At 31.5% G+C, this 18,149-nt stretch overlaps 1 long non-coding RNA gene across 1 annotated transcript in view; it reads left to right on the top strand.

Annotated features, from left to right (window-relative positions):
* LOC106006347 overlaps positions 1-18,149 on the top strand; it is a 213,604-nt gene that overhangs the window by 5,164 nt on the left and 190,291 nt on the right. The window lies entirely within an intron of this gene.

Genomic DNA, 18,149 nt, shown 5'->3' on the forward strand with positions numbered 1-18,149 from the left:
TAGAAGAGTCAGAAGTTATACAGGATTTTCAACTGCACAGAGATCAGCACTCTCATTGTTCAAGGGTTAACTGTATACCTAAAATCAGTTTTCTCTCTGTATGGCAAAGATTACATTTAGGCTTTCTACATACTGAATTTTCTTTCTCTTGCATGGGTTGTATTTAGCATTTTGTTAGGTGAAGTTTGAAGGTTCTAACAATTTGTAATCCAATGAATATTGGATTTACTGCAAACATTTTAATGTAAATGTTTAAATGGAAAATCACTACACAGAAGGGACATATATTGCCTAGTGGTTGGGTGTGTATATATGCAGATCTTCTGGATCCTGTATTTTATAAGATTTTCATAATTACTACATTATACATACAGAATTAAATTTAATGTACTCTTTTTAGTACTACGTAAAGTCAGAAATATTTTTAGTATGAGAATGGACAACTTGGTGGATTCTCTAGATGCCTAAATTATTATATAGTTGTTCTTTAAAGTAGCTACTGAATTAAAATGTGTTTTGACCTAGCTAACCAGATTTACTTTTACATTCTTTGCTCTAGAAGAAAAGAGTAATTTTTAAAAATTCTATGTTGTTAATCAAGTAATTTTCATATGCATCCTAAGTAAATACACATTCATGCTATATGCATAAGATGACTATATTATTCTATAAATAATATGCTGATACATTATGACTTGTAGAATTTGGTTATATTTTTAAATGCTAAAGAACTGTTCTCTATTATATATATAATATATGTCATATATATTATATATTATATAGTCTGTTATATTTCAGAGAGGAAACTTTATAACAAATTGATTTTATTGCTTTAACAAATAATCTCAGTAATTGGTGGGGTAGAAGAAGTCTATGGTCTCAAATAACATCCTTAGATAACCTAAAGGTAATTCCTAATAGGCAAAGGCAATATCTAAAGATAAGGGTTTAAAGGTAAAGATTCTAACTCATTATTGTTTCTGTTTGAGGTATTTCTGTAATATCATGTGAGATTTTAGAAGTTGGAATGACTCAGTATAATTTTCAGAAAGCCGAAGTGAGAACCAGGCTTAACACAGATTAAGGAATATCTTCTAATGCAGCTGCACATGATGGAAAAGAAAATCACTAATGATACCATACCTGGTGAAAAGCGTATACTTCATTCAAAGTTCTATGTGACTGATTCTAATCTGAGTCCTGTTTCAGTTGACCTATATAACCTTTTCTTAGAGAACTTGTAATTAAATTCTGTGTTACTGAGTAATTTATTAGAACATATTGTTTTAAAGGACTAAAATGAGTTATATAAATCAGTCACTGATTTATATAAATCAGTTGTAATGGTGAAAATTTTTGCACATCCATGCTTTACAGAGTTCTTTGCCAACGAACCAAGAGGAAAAATTTCTGTATGGTACTAGTGTTAAAATTTACATTCTTGTGCTCCCCTTTTTTATATTTGTAGTCTGTATCTTGAAAGTTGAATAAACCTTAAATGTTTCTTAAGGTTGACTGAATGCTAAATTATATTAAGATTCATCCTTGTATTTAAAGCTATTGTTTTCTATATACCTTGAGTCCAGAAATGTCTGCCAATCTGTTAGCCATTAATTAACATAATCCATACATTCTTAATATTACTACTATCAAAAAATAATACTCTTGGCTGTATACATATAGCCACTAATGTTGGGGGAGGCAAGTATTCCACATTCAACAAAAGAAAGTATTGATTTCTAAACAGCTTCTTTACTTGGGATATACTGATATAAAAAACAGCTGCTATTTAAGATAAAAAGGATTTTTACTTATTTTGAAAGTTAAATGTAAAGTTTATCATTACCGAATACTAAGCCAATATTTAGAAAGTCAAATACATGTTCCAATAATGACGGAAATATAGAGGCTATTTTTTAGCATTATTCCAAAAAATAATTTTCCTCCTCCCACATTTGTAACACAGGAGTTTGTGCTAAAGGATTTCTTGGCCATTTGAGAGACTGTAATCTAGTTAAAAGGTTTGTTTATACTTCCCATCTCTGTTCTGCTGATGGTATTAGAATGCAGGCCAGAGCCAGACATCTAACTGTTTATAACATTCAAACTTCAATTAAAGCTGCAGTGTTCAGTTCACTATATATCAGAAAGCTTTATACCAGCTACAAATATTACCAGTAATGATGGCAATGATTTTGTGTAGCCATAGGCTTTCCTAAATCATGCCATTCCTTATGAGTACTTTTTTCATTTATGTGGTATTAACATTAATTCTTTCATAGAAGTCTAAAAATGAAGCTTATTTTCTACCAGAAGTAGTATAGCATTTCCTTCAGCAATTTCTTTTGATAATAAAACCTAACAGCTTATATTATTACATATCTTACTTAATGGCCCAGTTTTTTTTTTAATTAGTAAATTCTATATAGTAGATGTGTTTGTTTCCTAATTGATTCAACTCCAGTTTCCAGTTTGAAGAGCATAGCAATATGTTGCCTATTAGAAAACAAAGGTAACAATTACATTACTCCAATGTTATATGTATGGGAGGAGACTAGACCTGCATGATACAGATTTTAATTTAATCTTATGTTGCTTTTCTGGCCTGCTGCTCCTGCTGTTTGTGGTTTCTATGTTCTAAGTATGTTAGTAAACTGCTTTAGAAGTTTTTTTTTCTTCTTGTAGCTTTTAAGAATTCATTAAAAACATTTCTTCAGCAGCTTCACCGTTTTTGTGCAATCTATCTCATGGATTTAGAAAATTTGTTATATATTTATGTGTTTAATTTTTCTAATGAGTAGGTAAATTTGCTATATTGCTTTCTTTTTTATAAAACTAAATTTTACTTTTTACCAATTTTGGACCTAGATTACTAAATGTGTGTATTCTTTATGTACATATATATATTTTTTATTAAAATACAAGTTTATAAGAGGTTTAAACATTTAAGAAAAGATGAAAAATCATATTAAATTCAATGATTACTTGCTAAAATGCTTTTAATTAAAATATATTACAATGAAAAAAATCTACATTGTTCAGTTTCCTGGGCACTGAAAGAAATGATTCATTTATTTTGAAATTTTATAAGAAAGTTAGAAAATATTACCTGTGGTCTCTGTGCATAAGAACAACAACCATGCAGAGTTTGGATTTATAAGCCAAAAAATGTGGAAAGATCTCTAAGATAAGCTAAATTGAAAACATGTCACAAAAAATATATATATAGTATGATCCCATTTATGTAAAAAAAAATGCACACAGAATAATATGCCTGTACTATATAAGAATATATACTTATATATGTATATGTTATATCATGTGCACATATATTTATAAAATAAAAAAATTATATGACATATGCCTTATGTTTATGTAAATACATTAAGAAAAAGTCTGGAAAATATGTAGCAAATTATACCTTTGGTTTAGAGAAAGTGTGTAAGTGGGATGCTGGAAGACTAAGAACTCTTCAGCATAACTTTGATTTATTTTTAACAATAAGTTTATATTCATGTAGTAATTTTATAATGGAAAAATATACTTATGTATTAAAGGAATGAGAAAAGGAATGATACAGGAAAATTGCAGTCCTATCCCCCAATCATCACATGAATATATTCCTTGAATACCTTGAAAAGAATTGAGTATTGGCTAACAATCATCATAGCTTGATACAGAATAAAGTCTGTTAGACTGATCTAATCTTACCTAACAGGGTGAAAAGCATAGTCAATTGAGGGAGGAACAATGGATATAATCTATTCTGACTTTGAATTACTTTGGTTCTTATTGCAAAATGCATTTCTCACTTACCTGGGAAAATATTGACGAGGGAACTGGTGGTGAAGAATGTCAGTCATAAAGTGGTGACAATAGGTCAGTTTTAGTCTTGAGATAAGATACATGTTGGACCCAAGATAGAGTTTTATTATTTTAGTCAGAGCTCCAAATTATATGCTCATTCAAAATACAAATGACATAGTCACTTAACATTTTTATAATTTTTCTGTATTCAGGTAGTAGTTTGAACAGAAGACAGATAAAGCAAGTTTTTAAGATTAAGTCTTTTTTTAAAGTGTCTGAAACATGTACTTGAAAAACACTTCAGGAGCTTTTGTAAAATAACATCAAACTGAGTATGAAAATATGCAGAGTAAAGAAGCAATTAGAATTCTGTAGAGTTAATCACAGTGGGCTTCTTGGGAGGACATGAGTTAATCAGAATTTAGGTAGAGAAATCGTAGGTTGGCTCTGAAGAGAGTAATTCAAGTTAAGACAAAGCTTTAAATGCAATGAGAGGATGGGGGAGCTTATTTTTAGTAGTTTGAAAGCTACAATTAAAATTCAAAATAACCTGGTAAATTAAGAAAGGGGTTAGAAATAATATACCTTGCATTTATGTTTTTAACATTTTATTTTCAAGAATGAAAATCAAAAAAGAAATAGGGAAAAAATAACTTGCATAAAAAATGAAGGGAATACTTCTTCACAATTATAACTAGAAAATTTGTCAAGAGGCTAAAGAAGTATATTTTGAATGAGTTAGAAATGAAACACCATGGAGTTAAAACAGGAAAATTTTATCCAAGGATACTAGCTGAGTTTCTTTTTCCTTTTATAATTAAAATTAATACCCAAATTGGTCCCTAGGATCAATAGTAAATAGTATATAATTAAAACTGTGAATCTTACATATGAATTCTAAAAATAGCAAAGTTATAGCTTACGTTTTCTCCATTTACTTAACAAGCTTTATTTGCATCTGGCATAATTTCTTTCTAGCTGGCCCCATCGTGTCAATTACCATTCCACCTATTCCTGCCATCACAAAATGAACTTTTTTCCCCTGAAAAATGTATGTTTTAAAGAGTTGTATCAAATATGGCTCTGTATTGTTTTCTCTTGAAAAATCAGTAATTTGTCTCTTCTGTAGGGGTCATTGACTCAGTATTCTTATCTCTCTCTCTTTTTTCTTTTACCAGTGGCTTGCCAATGTCTTTTCTTTCAACAAATGTGTGTTGAAACCTATTATGTGCTCACTGAATAGTGAACCAAAAATAAATGTGGATCTTGCTCTTCTGGACTTATCCTAGAGATAATGGATATTAATCAAATAATCATATAAATAAGTGCAAAGTTGGAACTATTCCAATTAGTGTTTAATATGAAGGCTTTTAGGAGAATAACCAATCAGTGGGATCAAGAGAAGTTTGTTTTTGTTTTTGTTTTTGTTTTTGTTTTGGAGGAAGTGTTTAGTTAGCTGAAATCTCGATGAATTAGTTAACTTAATCAAGAGGGGGAAAAGTTTTCTAGGAAGGAATAATATGTACAATGGTACTAAAGGGTGGGGGGAGAACATAGTACCAAACATTAAATGATGGTCAGAATGACAGAACTTGTAAGAACTAGGAAATACATGGTAAAAAGTGATGTTAGATTTATGTAGGAATCAAACTCGAAGATGTTGTAGGCCAATGCTTCCTTTATCCTTAGAATTAATTTTTATACTTAGACTAATATTCTTTATGTTCAGTGCAAAAGCTTACTACTACTTATAAAAGGATTGTGTTATAAGAGTTCATTTTTATTTCACTTTAAAACTCACAGTGCTTTTTCCCATGGAATCAGGGTTATAGTGGTCTGGTCGTTTAAAATCCCTTTAACACAGAAAACAATGAAAGTAGTGACCATAACATTGTGCGTTAAACATAAGTAGGTAAAGATTAGAAAAGAAAAGCAAGAAAGGGAATTAAAATGAGTGTATGTATTCAAGAGAATATCCTGGGTGTGATTGACTAAGTTGTAAATAATGAAGAAAAAGAAAAAAGCCTGTAAGTGTGCTATGCTGGTGTAGGATATCTTAGCAAATGACCTTAAGGGACACATACAGTGAGACAACTTGAAAAGACCTTTAACTGGCACCTTGATATATCATGTTATGATATCTGGAACAAACTAAGACAGAGTAGAAGACAATATTGACAGGTTCTGAATCTAGGGCACATTTGTGTTGATGTTACTAGAATACAAAAAAATTTTAAATTGCTTGAAGAAAAGCAGAATTACAATCTAATCACAATACAGTGCTAACTTTATTTTGGTTATTTTTAGATTAATTTATATAGTCAGAATTAATTATAAATTATTAAGTTACATTAACTACTTTGGACCTCAATATTAGCTTTTGAAAATACAGTGTAGCTTTGAAAATATGATGTATCTCAATTGGAATAGTAGTTTTAAAGACGAAGTTGAAGAAATTTAATTTTTAATGGTTATTTTCCATCTAATTTATATTGCTGATAAAATATATTCATGTTGGTCTTTAAATTTTAGGACTCTTTGAACACTAGTTTGTGTCAAGTAATAAATAATCTAATTAATAATGAAAAGTTCAAAAAATACCTAAATACTAGAGCATTATAAAAAGTGGATTAAGTCACTTGACTCTTACTAAGACCACAATGTCACAGCAATGTGTTAAATTGTAAGGATGATGTAAAAGAAATACAAGCATTCATTGACTAGACGAGGTGCATCACATTACTTTTGATCAGTGAATTCTGCCAGTGCACGATCCATCTGGTGATCTTGAATTTAACTTTCTGGCATTCTCAGAGATGACAGACCATGCTTCTAAAGCAGGTTAACATCTAAAATTAAAAACTACAGAATTGAGTTTAGTGCTTCCCTGTTCACTTGCTTCTTTACTAATTTATAGACATTCTTAATGAGATGATATCACTAGTATTGGTTTATTCTTCATACAGTGTCTAGCAGACCACTTTTGATTTCCTTCATAGGACATAAGTGTTTGGGAAATGTATTAGTGTTGAAAAGATGGCTTACTAAATTTATTTAATAAGTCTAAGTGGTCAGGGTACCTTTTAAATAGAAATGAAGAATCGCTTGGAAATTGTTTAGGGATTGATGTGTTCCTTGTTTTACACCTTCCTATTTGTCTTTCTATCAAAGTGTATTCCAGAGATCCCTAGTTCTATGATAAGCTAACAGGTATGAAACATACCCCACCAAAGTTCCCTTTTCAAATAAAGTTTAGACTGTAACGATTATGATTAAAGAATGTTTGATAGGATTTTTTACTGCAGAGGTAATCACTAACATGTATTGAGTGCTTCCTTTTTGCCAGTCACTTTGCTAAGCATTTTTACATACATTATCTTCTTTAATCCTCTTAACAACTAAAAAAAAAAATTTATAAGTATATTCTTAATATAATATCACTGCTTATAAGCACCAATACAAAAAATTCTGTTAAGAATGTAAAAATAAGACAAATACCATTTTAACCTGTTATAAGCTTTGGAAAAGAAAGATTATGAAATTTATGTTTAAAATTAAAAACTGAATTTAATAGTATAATTCTATATTTTTTTTTATCTTTGGAACGACCTATTTAATTTTTTATCTGAGTGTAGTTGACACATTATGTTAGTTTCACATATGTAATGTATTGCTTCGGCAACTCTGTATGTATGCTCACTGCAAGTTAGCTACCACCTGTCACCAAGCAATGCTATTATAATACCATTGACTGTATTCCCTATACTTTACCTGTTGTTCTTATGATTTATTCATTCCATATTAGAAATTGGTTGGATTTCTATATGCTAACAATGAAGTAGCAGAAAGAGAAATTTTAAAATAAATAAATAAATAAATAAACAGTTCCATTTATAACTGCACCGGAAAGAGTAAAATACCTAGGGATACACATAAACAAGTAGGTGAAACACCCGTACTCAGAAAACTATAAAATACTGATGAAAGAAACTGAAGATGACACAAACAAATGGAAAGATAACCCATGCTTATGGATGGGAAGAATTAATATTGTTAAAGTGTTCATATTACCCAAAACAATCTACAGATTCACTTCAATACCCATCAAAATACCAACATTTTTCACAGAACTAGATCCAATATTACTGAAATCTGTATGGTTTCATAAATAAAACAAATAGCCAAGCAATCTTGAGAAAGATAAACAAAGCTGGAGGTATCACAATTCCAGAATTTGATATATACTACAAAGCTGTAGTACAACTACAGTTTTCACAGATGATCAATGATAACCATACTTTTTCTATTAATAGGGAACAACTTTTAGTGCTTCAGAGACAGTCCTGAGTTTGAACTCTGGCTCCATATACTGAGGGTATAGTATAGTATGCAACCTTTGGTGAGCTGGTAATGTTCTGAATTTGAGATTATCTGTAAAATTTGTATAGTGACTCATTTCTCACAGCATTTTGACTATTAAGGAGTGTATATGAAGTCCTACCATGTTGTGGACATTCACTAAAATTTAATTTCCTTTTCTTTCCTGCTTCTATTATTAGTAATAACCATGTTTCAGAGTCTTTGTGAAATTATGAATTAGATTTAAAATTTTCCCCTTTTTTAAAAAATAAAATTACTCCATTACTCCTAAAAACATTTTAAAAATTTCTTTTAAATTTTATACATGGACCTCTTATCTTTTTGCTTTCCTGCGTTTAGCTAATAAAATGGACACCTGTAAATATTGTTGAACTCTGATATTAGAGAAATCTAAATAAATTGTCACACTTTGTTAATTTAAATATTCTACTTCTAGCTTACAGCAGTGCGTTTGGTAATTCCTTATTAAGTGTAATAAAAATGTAAATAGGTTACATTTTTTTGTCTAGTTTCCCCAATATTAAATAGGCAGTATTAAAAAAAAGTTAAGAGCCTGGGCAGTAGAGCCTGGCTGTTTGGATTCAAATCCTTTTTCTACCATTCCTATCTTTCTCAATTTCCTCATTAGTAAAATAGGTGTAATAATTGTGCCCACCTCAGGGTTATTTGATAAGAGATATATATATGCATATGTATGTGATACATATGTGTGTGTGCATATACATGTCTATATGCCCCTTTAAAAAATGCCTGGCACATACTTTTAAAAGTATTAGCTGTTCTAGCGATTATATGTATTGTCTGTATATTAGTTGTACTATTGAAAAATTGGTGACTTAAATGTCGTGGTGAGTGTCTAACTTGGGTAGTTTCTCATTTGGCAAAATAAAACAAATTCAGTTTAATTTACAGTTCCTTGAAAATTACACCAAACTTTTATTTTCTATTTTCCAGATTCTTTATATTAATTTAAAATTTTTTATTTTATTATTAAATGATAGTGGGGAAAACATCCCCGTTGTTTTCCATAAAGAAACAGACATACGGAAAGTTTAGACCTTTAAAGCGTGGCCGTAGAAAAGTCAGTAGAAAGGCTAAGTTAGAATTCAGAATATTTCATGTGCCAGTATGTTGAGTCAAGCTATGTCTACTTCTTATTAAGTATTTAAACAACAAATCTATAAAATAAATGTTAAATTTATATTATTGTGTTCTTCAAAAATTCTATTGGCTTGTGTTTCCTTTGGATTTGTCCTCTTAAGTTTTATTCACTGAAAACTTATATAGAAAAAATTGTTTTAGGGGCACCTGGGTGGCTCAGTCATTAAGTGTCTGCCTTCAGCGCAGTTCATGATCCCAGGATTCTGGGTTCGAGCCCCACATTATGCTCCCTGCTCGGCAGGAAGCCTGCTTCTCCCTCTCCCACTCCTCCTGCTTGTGTTCCTGCTCTTGCTGTCTCTCTCTGTGTCAAATAAATAAATAAATAAAATCTTTTTAAAAAAGAAAGAAAAATTATTTTAAATAGAATTAAGTTAATTAAAGCTATCTCTTTGGATATTAAGGATCGAGTATTTTTTTAAGTTATCAGAGGTTTCTCACCCCATCATGAACTAGTTCAAAAACTCCTTCCATATTTATCATATTATCAGTGTTTTTGTACTTTATATTATAGGTTCAATGTGCTTTGCCAAGCCATCCTAGAAACTTAACCATCGTTGTTAATATTTTCTATGAAAAACAATTCCAAGTTTCAGAGAATAGATTATTATTTTACAGACAACTTTTGAAAAACCCTGGAGTTATAAGAACAGCATATTTCTATAAAGATACATTAGAGGAACATTAAAAAGTTGTTTTTTCTTGTTTAAAATATTAAGTAGTGTCTATGATTCATCAGTTTAAGAAAGTGATATGGTTTGGTTGGGAGCCAAAAAATAGTAACTGATGATGACCAAAAGACTCAGAACTATCTCTTTGAGAGAGAATTGTAAATGATTTGTTAGACAATTAATAGAGGAGTATCTAAATTCAAATTTGTAATTATTGTTCATAGTTACTTAGGAGGTAGAGTTATATGTAAAATAATTTATTAGGATTTTTTTTTTAATAGCAAAACTTAAAATTTAGTATTCCAGTCTAATAATTTGCTAACATTTATGGAAATTTTTACATAAATGCCACTTACATTATTTAAAATTAAACAAAGATAATTCCATATGTGTCTAAAATAACAAGATATTAACTCAAAGGCACAATCGCCTTGCTATCTTCCACATGAAATAAGGTTCAAACTTTGTAAACAAGTTTTACAAAATGTTTCTCTCTCATTCTCTCTCTCTCTGGTATTTTGATATGTTCATTCTGCTGATTGGGGGCATAGACTCAGGGATCCTGATAACCTAGTCTGAAAACTCAAATTATTTGTAAATCCTGATGTGATTAAACCACTTTTAAGTTTCTGCTAAAAAGTATCAAGTCATATTTAAAGTCTTTTTTTATGTTCTGGCTTGTGAAAATAATTTTTCTCTTTAAATGAGATTTTTGTGGACATTTTAGGTATTATGGCTAATATCAGCTACTTAAGGACATCAAATCCTGACTCAAGGGAGCAGTAATATTTTTAAAAGCAGGAATTTTTCTGAGAGAAAGCGTACATTGTTGTGCTTATACTTACTGTATATGTAGTTAGGTAAAGAGAGACCTAGGACTCAAAAACGATCTTGGGATTTTCACAGTAGTATAGAGAAGCATAAATATTCATTCATTTACTTGTTTGACACATAATATTTGCTATATGTCAGTTATTCAGCAGTATTTAAGACAGGCAGGGACCAGGGGCGCCTGGATGGCTCAGTGGGTTAAAGCCTCTGCCTTCTGCTCATCGGGCTCTCTGCTCGACGGGGAGCCTGCTTCCTCCTCTCTCTCTGCTTGCCTCTCTGCCTACCGGTGATCTCTGTCTGTCAAATAAATAAATAAAATCCTTAAAAAAAAAATTAAAAAAAAAAAAAGACAGGCAGGCACCATAGCACTTAAGAGAGATCAGTATTACAAAGAGTGACCAAGTCTTTCAGGTACTTAGAGAATGGGTATATGACTTGAGTTTTAAGACAGACATTTCTAGAGTGCCTGGGTGGCTCAGTGGGTTAAGCCGCTGCCTTCGACTCAGGTCATGATCTCGGGGTCCTGGGATAGAGTCCTGCATCGGGCTCTCTGCTTGGCAGGGAGCCTGCTTCCCTCTCAATCTTTCTGCCTGCCTCTCCGTCTACTTGTGATTTCTCTCTGTCAAATAAATAAATAAAATCTTTAAAAAAAAAAAAAGGCATTTCTAGATGATAATAATAAAGGCACTTAATTTTCAACCTCTTAGTTTTATTGATGAAGAAACAGAGACCCATGCCAGAAAAGGTAAATGGTTTATCCAAGATCATATAGCGAGTGGTATAGCTAGGACTGAGGTCCCCTGTCTCCTGGTTTATTTATATTTGCCAATTGGATTAAAACAGGAAGGTGAAAGAGAAGAAAGTAAGGCAAGGTGCCTAGAAATTTGGACCAGCCACTTGGTGCTTGAACATAGTTAATGTAATATGAGAAATTATACTTGTTAAACTTATTAACTTCTTTGTGCTTGTTTGTACTTTATTTGAATTTCTTTAAATTTCTGTTGGTTCTTCTTTAACATTTACTAAATAGTTTTTCAGGGTTGTGCTACATCTATGTTTGTACAAAATTTTTAAAAGGGAACTCTGTACCCCTGGAAACCACTTATATTGGTTCAGTGGTTCCTGAAGTTCTGTTCACTGTAACTTTTTAGGGATATGTCTGGGTTTTGTTTTTTGTTTTTTTCCTCAGTAAAGAAAGTTGCTTACTTTAATTACCTTGGATTTGCTAAGGTATAGTAACTTATTACTAGGGAAAAAAGGAAAACAGGATGTTATAAGATAAAAGACACAATTTTTCCTGGGATGCTTTTGCTCTAACACTGGTTTGAAATTCTGTTCCCATAGACTAATCCTGGATATGTCTGATAAGAAAGGCTTCATAATAAATTACCAAGGGTAGTATAATTACAAATAAAGTTTTGATTAAACTAACAAATAAATTACAAGGATTTGTAAAAATGGTTATATGATTTCATCTTTGTTTCCATTGTAATTTTCTTATCTTGTTCAGTGTTATTGTTTAAATTCCATTAGGTTAACAAAAAGTTTGAATTTTTTCTTAAGGATATTTTTTAAGGATTTTTCTTAAGGTTAAAACTAAGTACACATCCTAGTAACTTACTTTGACTTGGGGAAAATAAAGACAATTATAGGATCGTGTTTGAGAAGTAAATAAAGTGTTTGAAAGTTGAGTCTGCAAAGCTAGACATAGTAACAACAGGAAGCATCCCACCTACAATGCATATGGTAAAGGATAAAGATGGTATAACAGACTACAGACAAAATAGCTGGGACTTAAAAACACATATTCTCCTTTACAACCTTAGATGTGTCATCTCAGAAATAATAATGCTGTCTTTCGTCCAGATATCATGATGTGAACATATTTTGATTTATAAGAAAACTTTTTTAAAGTATCTACATCATATTTATATGTTATTTATATTTATTTTATAATGTTTCCTCTATGTTTTATATTTTGGGGGGTATATATTTGTGCTTTTGCCTTTTAGGAATACATACTGTAGTCACTTTATTTTGCCAAATTTTAGTAAATTTGTTACATGAAAAATCAAACCTATAAAGCTATAAATGATGAAAAGATTTCACTGAAGAATTCCTTTAAATAGAAAGCTCTTCTGATGTACTTCAGTGTTTTTAAAATTACTTCCTAATATGGACTAAAAGAGATACAAGAAAACTCAATGCTGAAATGTCAGAAGCCACTGCTGCTTGGATAGTAATCAGTAACGAGGGTTAAACATTTCTGAAATTTTTATAATAAAATAATGAAAAAATATTCTGCATACAGAAACTCCATTTGCATCTCACTTTTGAATATATTCATTTTATTGAGTTACTACAGTATATTCTTTAGTTTTGTTGTCTTTGAAATTTGTTTATTCTATATGAAAATAATACATGGAAAAAGGAGTTTTATATGTAAAAATGACATGTGAATATCAAATGAGCAGAAGAGCACTGGACTATTAGTGATGTTTCAAAATATTTGATAGTTTGGGTATGTGCTATTCTCATTTAATAAAAAAGAATCCAATGGTCAATAATATTCAGCTATTGACAAGTTCAGTATTTAATCAGAGCACCCTACTGATAAGTAATATCATCTTTAATTTTTTAAAATGATAAGTTCATGTCCATTAAATGTGAGCAGCTGGTGTATGCACAGTTAAGTATCCAGTCCTATGATTCTGTTTCTGTATTTCTGTAATCTAAGTAATTAAAACTAACATGGTTAATTTGTAAATTTAATGGTTTCAAATCATTGTTGAAATTCATAATTAGGTAAATATAATAAATAATTGCTTTAAATGACACTAATAGTGTTTTTTTAATACAGCTGGTTTTTTGTTTGTCCAAACACCATTATCAGTTTATATAACACATTTTAATCTTTATCATATATATACATCCATTATTGATTAATTTCTTATCCCATTCTTAACAGTTTGACCTACGAAAGCAATACTTTTTGTATTTGCACACACTTCTTTCTCCTACATCTAAGACAGTGTTTCTAATTGATGCACATTAAAATTGTTAAAGACCAACCCCTAACATTTAAATCAGAATTTCTGAGAATTGAGGATCCTAGTATTGTTCTTCTTAAAAGTTTCTCAAATGATGCTAAAGTTCAGCAAGCATTGAGAATTACTGTTATAGGGCTAAAGTCTGCTGGGTTAACATTCTCATGCCTTTCCTTGAGAGAGCTTTTAACACTAGGTTCATAGGTTGCTCGAGGGCTGATGGCACCACAGAAGCTTCACTCTTAACTTGTTTTTGGACTGACATTAGAATGTAATGAGGAATTCTGTGAGGGTGGCTTCTGGATCCTCGGCTCTAGTAGTTTAGACTACGGCAGGATAGCTGAGAGCACTCATCATGACTCAACCAGGGAAGAATTAGGAGAGAGGCCTTCTGACTGGGTAGGTGAAATTGAAGTGAGTTTAGAAGTTCAGGAAAGTAATAAAGATAGCCAGTTATATAGTCATTTATGTCATGAAGTACCTTGAAATAGACCTCCAAAAGAGCTACCCCCTCATCTGACCCCCCGCTATAATGAATGGTCTTTCTTAGGGAGAAAGATGAGGACTGGATATTAATAGTATTTAACAGTGTCCCCCTCATCCCAGGACCCACATGCACACATATGATACACACTGCCACCGTTATTACAAATCAAGTAAGGTCACACATGTTTTGATGCAGGAATTGATTACAGAGGCAAAAGAAAATTCTTTCTTGGCTCCACCGCCTGCCTTCTGTGTTCCCACTCTTTAAAAGCATAAACAAAAAACTTTTAATACCTGTTGGCTTTTAATTGAAATTCCTTAGGGGAACGGAATTTTCTCCTTAAAGAGAGGTGAAGGAAGCATAGCATTGCCCTCTTCTCACAAGATAATGTAGTCTTTTAACAACTTAAATATGTCTTTATCCTTTCTGTATTTTACTCTGAGAGGGAAAGGATAGAAAAACTCTAGCCACTAAAGGAGATGGCTCACTTCCTGGTTTGCTGCTTTTCTTTCATTGTGAACAGATACATAAAAGGTTTGTACAAAAGTACTGTTAGCCTTCTCAACTTCAAGTGAACAGTTAAGTTGCAGATAAGTGATTAGCATATAGTATTCTTAAAAATGCAGAATTTCTTTTATAGAATCTATGTGGATTAAAAAAAGTAAACATCATAATGAGCTATTAGGTGGATGTTACCATAACTCAGAGAAACATTTTCTTCCTTTTTTCTACATAATAGTCATTTAGAATAACTAAACATCCTGATGAACTGCTACACTAAGAGTTCAGTGATTGTACGTCTCTTATACCCTTTCTTGGCAATTTTTCCTACCATTTATTTTTAGTGCCTGAATAACACTTTAAAGTTAAGTCTTCCTTTATGTGACTGATGAGAAGCATACGCCTCTATGAGGAAGAAAAGGGGGTTATGACTTAGAGATAAAACATGTCTCCCAGCTATGAGTAAGCTATAGGAAACTTCAAGTAAAAAGCCAAAGAACCCCCAGCCTTTTTTTTAATAATGCCATTGGATACCTGAAGTTATTTGTCCTCTCAAAAACAAAGACAATCTTTAAAATTTTACATTATCAAGGTGCATTACTTTGTTTTTTTAAAGATTTTATTTAATTACTTGACAGAGATCACAAGTAGGTAGGCAGGCAGAGAGAAAGAGAAAGAAGCAGGCTCCCTGCTGAGCAGAGAGCTGGATGCTGGACTCAATCCCAGGACCCCGAGTTCATGACCTGAGCAGAAGGCAAGAGGCTTAACCCGCTGAGCCACCCAGGCGCCCCTACATTATTTTTTTTTTAAAGCTATACATTTCCTTTAAATTCTACATTAAATAAATAGTAAAATGAAATTCAACAAATCTGGGAAGATGAGGAAGGAGACACACACACAAGAAATTGAAACCCTGCAAATGAGAAAGAAAATCTCTTGGAAAGAAAACAGTGATGTTCAATAAAGTTTCTGTACTAGCATTTAGTAATTTTTATAAAAATTGCATGGTGGTCACTGTCTTTAAAGATAAAAAAGGAAAAGGAGGTAGACTAGTAGTACTAATAGAAACCTTAGCAAGGTGTGGGAATCCTGTTGCTGGTCAGGGATTATTTTACTGGGGCTTCGGGGCTTCTGCAGGCAAGGTGGCTTTTGCCTTCTTGTGGGTGTTGGCTCCCTTTGAAAATCTGATTAAAGTATTGGACTCTGAAAGGAGGGTGTCAATGAAAAACTCTGAATGAGCTTTTTTTTTTTTAATTTAAATTCAATTAGCAAAGATATAGTACATCATTAGTTTTTGACGTAATTGTTCAATGATTCATTAGTCGCGTATAACACCCAGTGCTCATCACCACAGGTGCCCTCCTTAATACCCATCACCCAGTTACCTCCTCCTCCCACCCCCCTCCCTTCTGAAACCAGTTTGTTTCAGTTTGTTTCTCTGGGTCCAAGAGTCTCATTATTCATCTTCGTCTCTGATTTCTTCCATTCAGTTTTTCTTTCCTTCCCCTCTAGTACTCTGTATGACCTCTATGTATCAGGAAGTTTATGAATCTGCTGAAGACTAGTTATTAACTCCTAGACCACCTGCTTCAGAAGCACGTGAGTTGCCAATTTAAACTGCAGAGTATACCCCAAACCTACTGTATTGGCATTTCCAGTGACTTGGCTTCTGTAATCTGCATTTTAAGAGGAATTCCCACATGTTTTCTCTGTTCACTGCTAAGCTTAAGAATCACTGCTCTCGCGCTTTATGTATTATGTGAGTTCTGCCCTTGCCCTAGGAACAAGGTTTTCAGTGATACTTATGTTATCTACTAAATTCTTGACTTACCTACAAAAATATCAAATTGGTGCCATTAATGAGTACCAGGATTGTAAAGAAATATAGTTATTTGTGCTGGCTTGATCATTTTAATGAAATAAGTTATGAGTAAAACATTTTAGCCTCTGGACCTGTAGGTATACATAATATACAAATTAATATAAATTTCTTATTCAGACTTTAAGACTTTAGGCTTAGTAAAATACAGCATATTTGCTCTTAAAATATATCTGTGGTTACTCAAGTGTTTAGTAGACATCAGACTAGGATTTGCAGTGATAGCTACTTGAAAGTACTGCTAAATCAGAATAATTGAGGTTGGATCCAGTGACTTTTGCAATTTAAAAATATATGCAGCTTTACTTCAGATGTATATAGTGATATAACTGGTTCCAAGAAGAATCTTATCTATATCTGAATGAATCAGTCTTATTTGTAATGCACATATTAAGTAGTTGGTACGTAAATTAATGCTGCTAAAACAGTTCTAAGACTGCTTGAAAATAGTATGTAAAATTGGACAAACATTTCCTTCTAAATCTTATTATGGTCTTAATTTATTTTTGCTGGTTTCCTTCATAGATAAATTTAGGGTTGAACTTTAGACTAATAGGGACATGCCGTTATCTCATTTCAAATGATTAAATCTGGATTAATGAGCTAGTATGCCTATGTTGCTGAACTATATAGTATTAAGGCATAAACACTTTTGTACTGTGGCACTGAGAGACAGGTTATGAGTCCAGTATCTTGGGATTTTTTTTAATTTAAACACAGAAGAAAAAATTCCCTAATTAAGGATTATAATGTGTATTTTAGTCAGCTTTCTCATCAAACAGGTTTGATGTCAAGAGAGACCAGGTAAAATAATATAAATTGCTCAATGGAAGATCTTTATTGCTATGAGAAAAAATAATAAGGTGATCAGTGATAAGTCAGAAATGCTATTTCTGTGTGGGAAAAATTCTTGTGATACTGTTATATTATTTATTGGTAAAATAAAAAAAACCTGTACATTCTCATTTGTGTATTTCTTAAAACAAGATTAAACTTAGTTGGGTAAATATTATCAATGTAAAATCTGTTATTCCTAAGGTCATTCTTTCTGGAAAATACATGAAAATACTCTATAAAATTTTTTTCATGTCTCCTGTGATCATCCAAATTTACATTAAAATGGAAGTTATATAGTTATACTACAAATAATAAAATTTAGTTGATAATTTTATCACTGCATCTTATTTCTGATAAAAATTCATTTATGTTTTCCTACAATGTACAACTTTTTATGTTTTTTTTGGTGTATTGAATTTAATTTCTTGGTTCCTTTTGATTTCCTCCTCACATGCATGAGGGTATACACACATCCATGTACACACGTATGTTGTATGTTATGTTCTTATTGCAAAATAATGCAATAAGAATTACATATGTTTTTATATTTG

Source organism: Mustela putorius, unplaced genomic scaffold (genome assembly GCF_011764305.1).
Source record: "Mustela putorius furo isolate JIRA1106 unplaced genomic scaffold, ASM1176430v1.1 tig00003867_pilon_pilon_pilon, whole genome shotgun sequence".
NCBI lineage: Eukaryota > Metazoa > Chordata > Mammalia > Carnivora > Mustelidae > Mustela > Mustela putorius.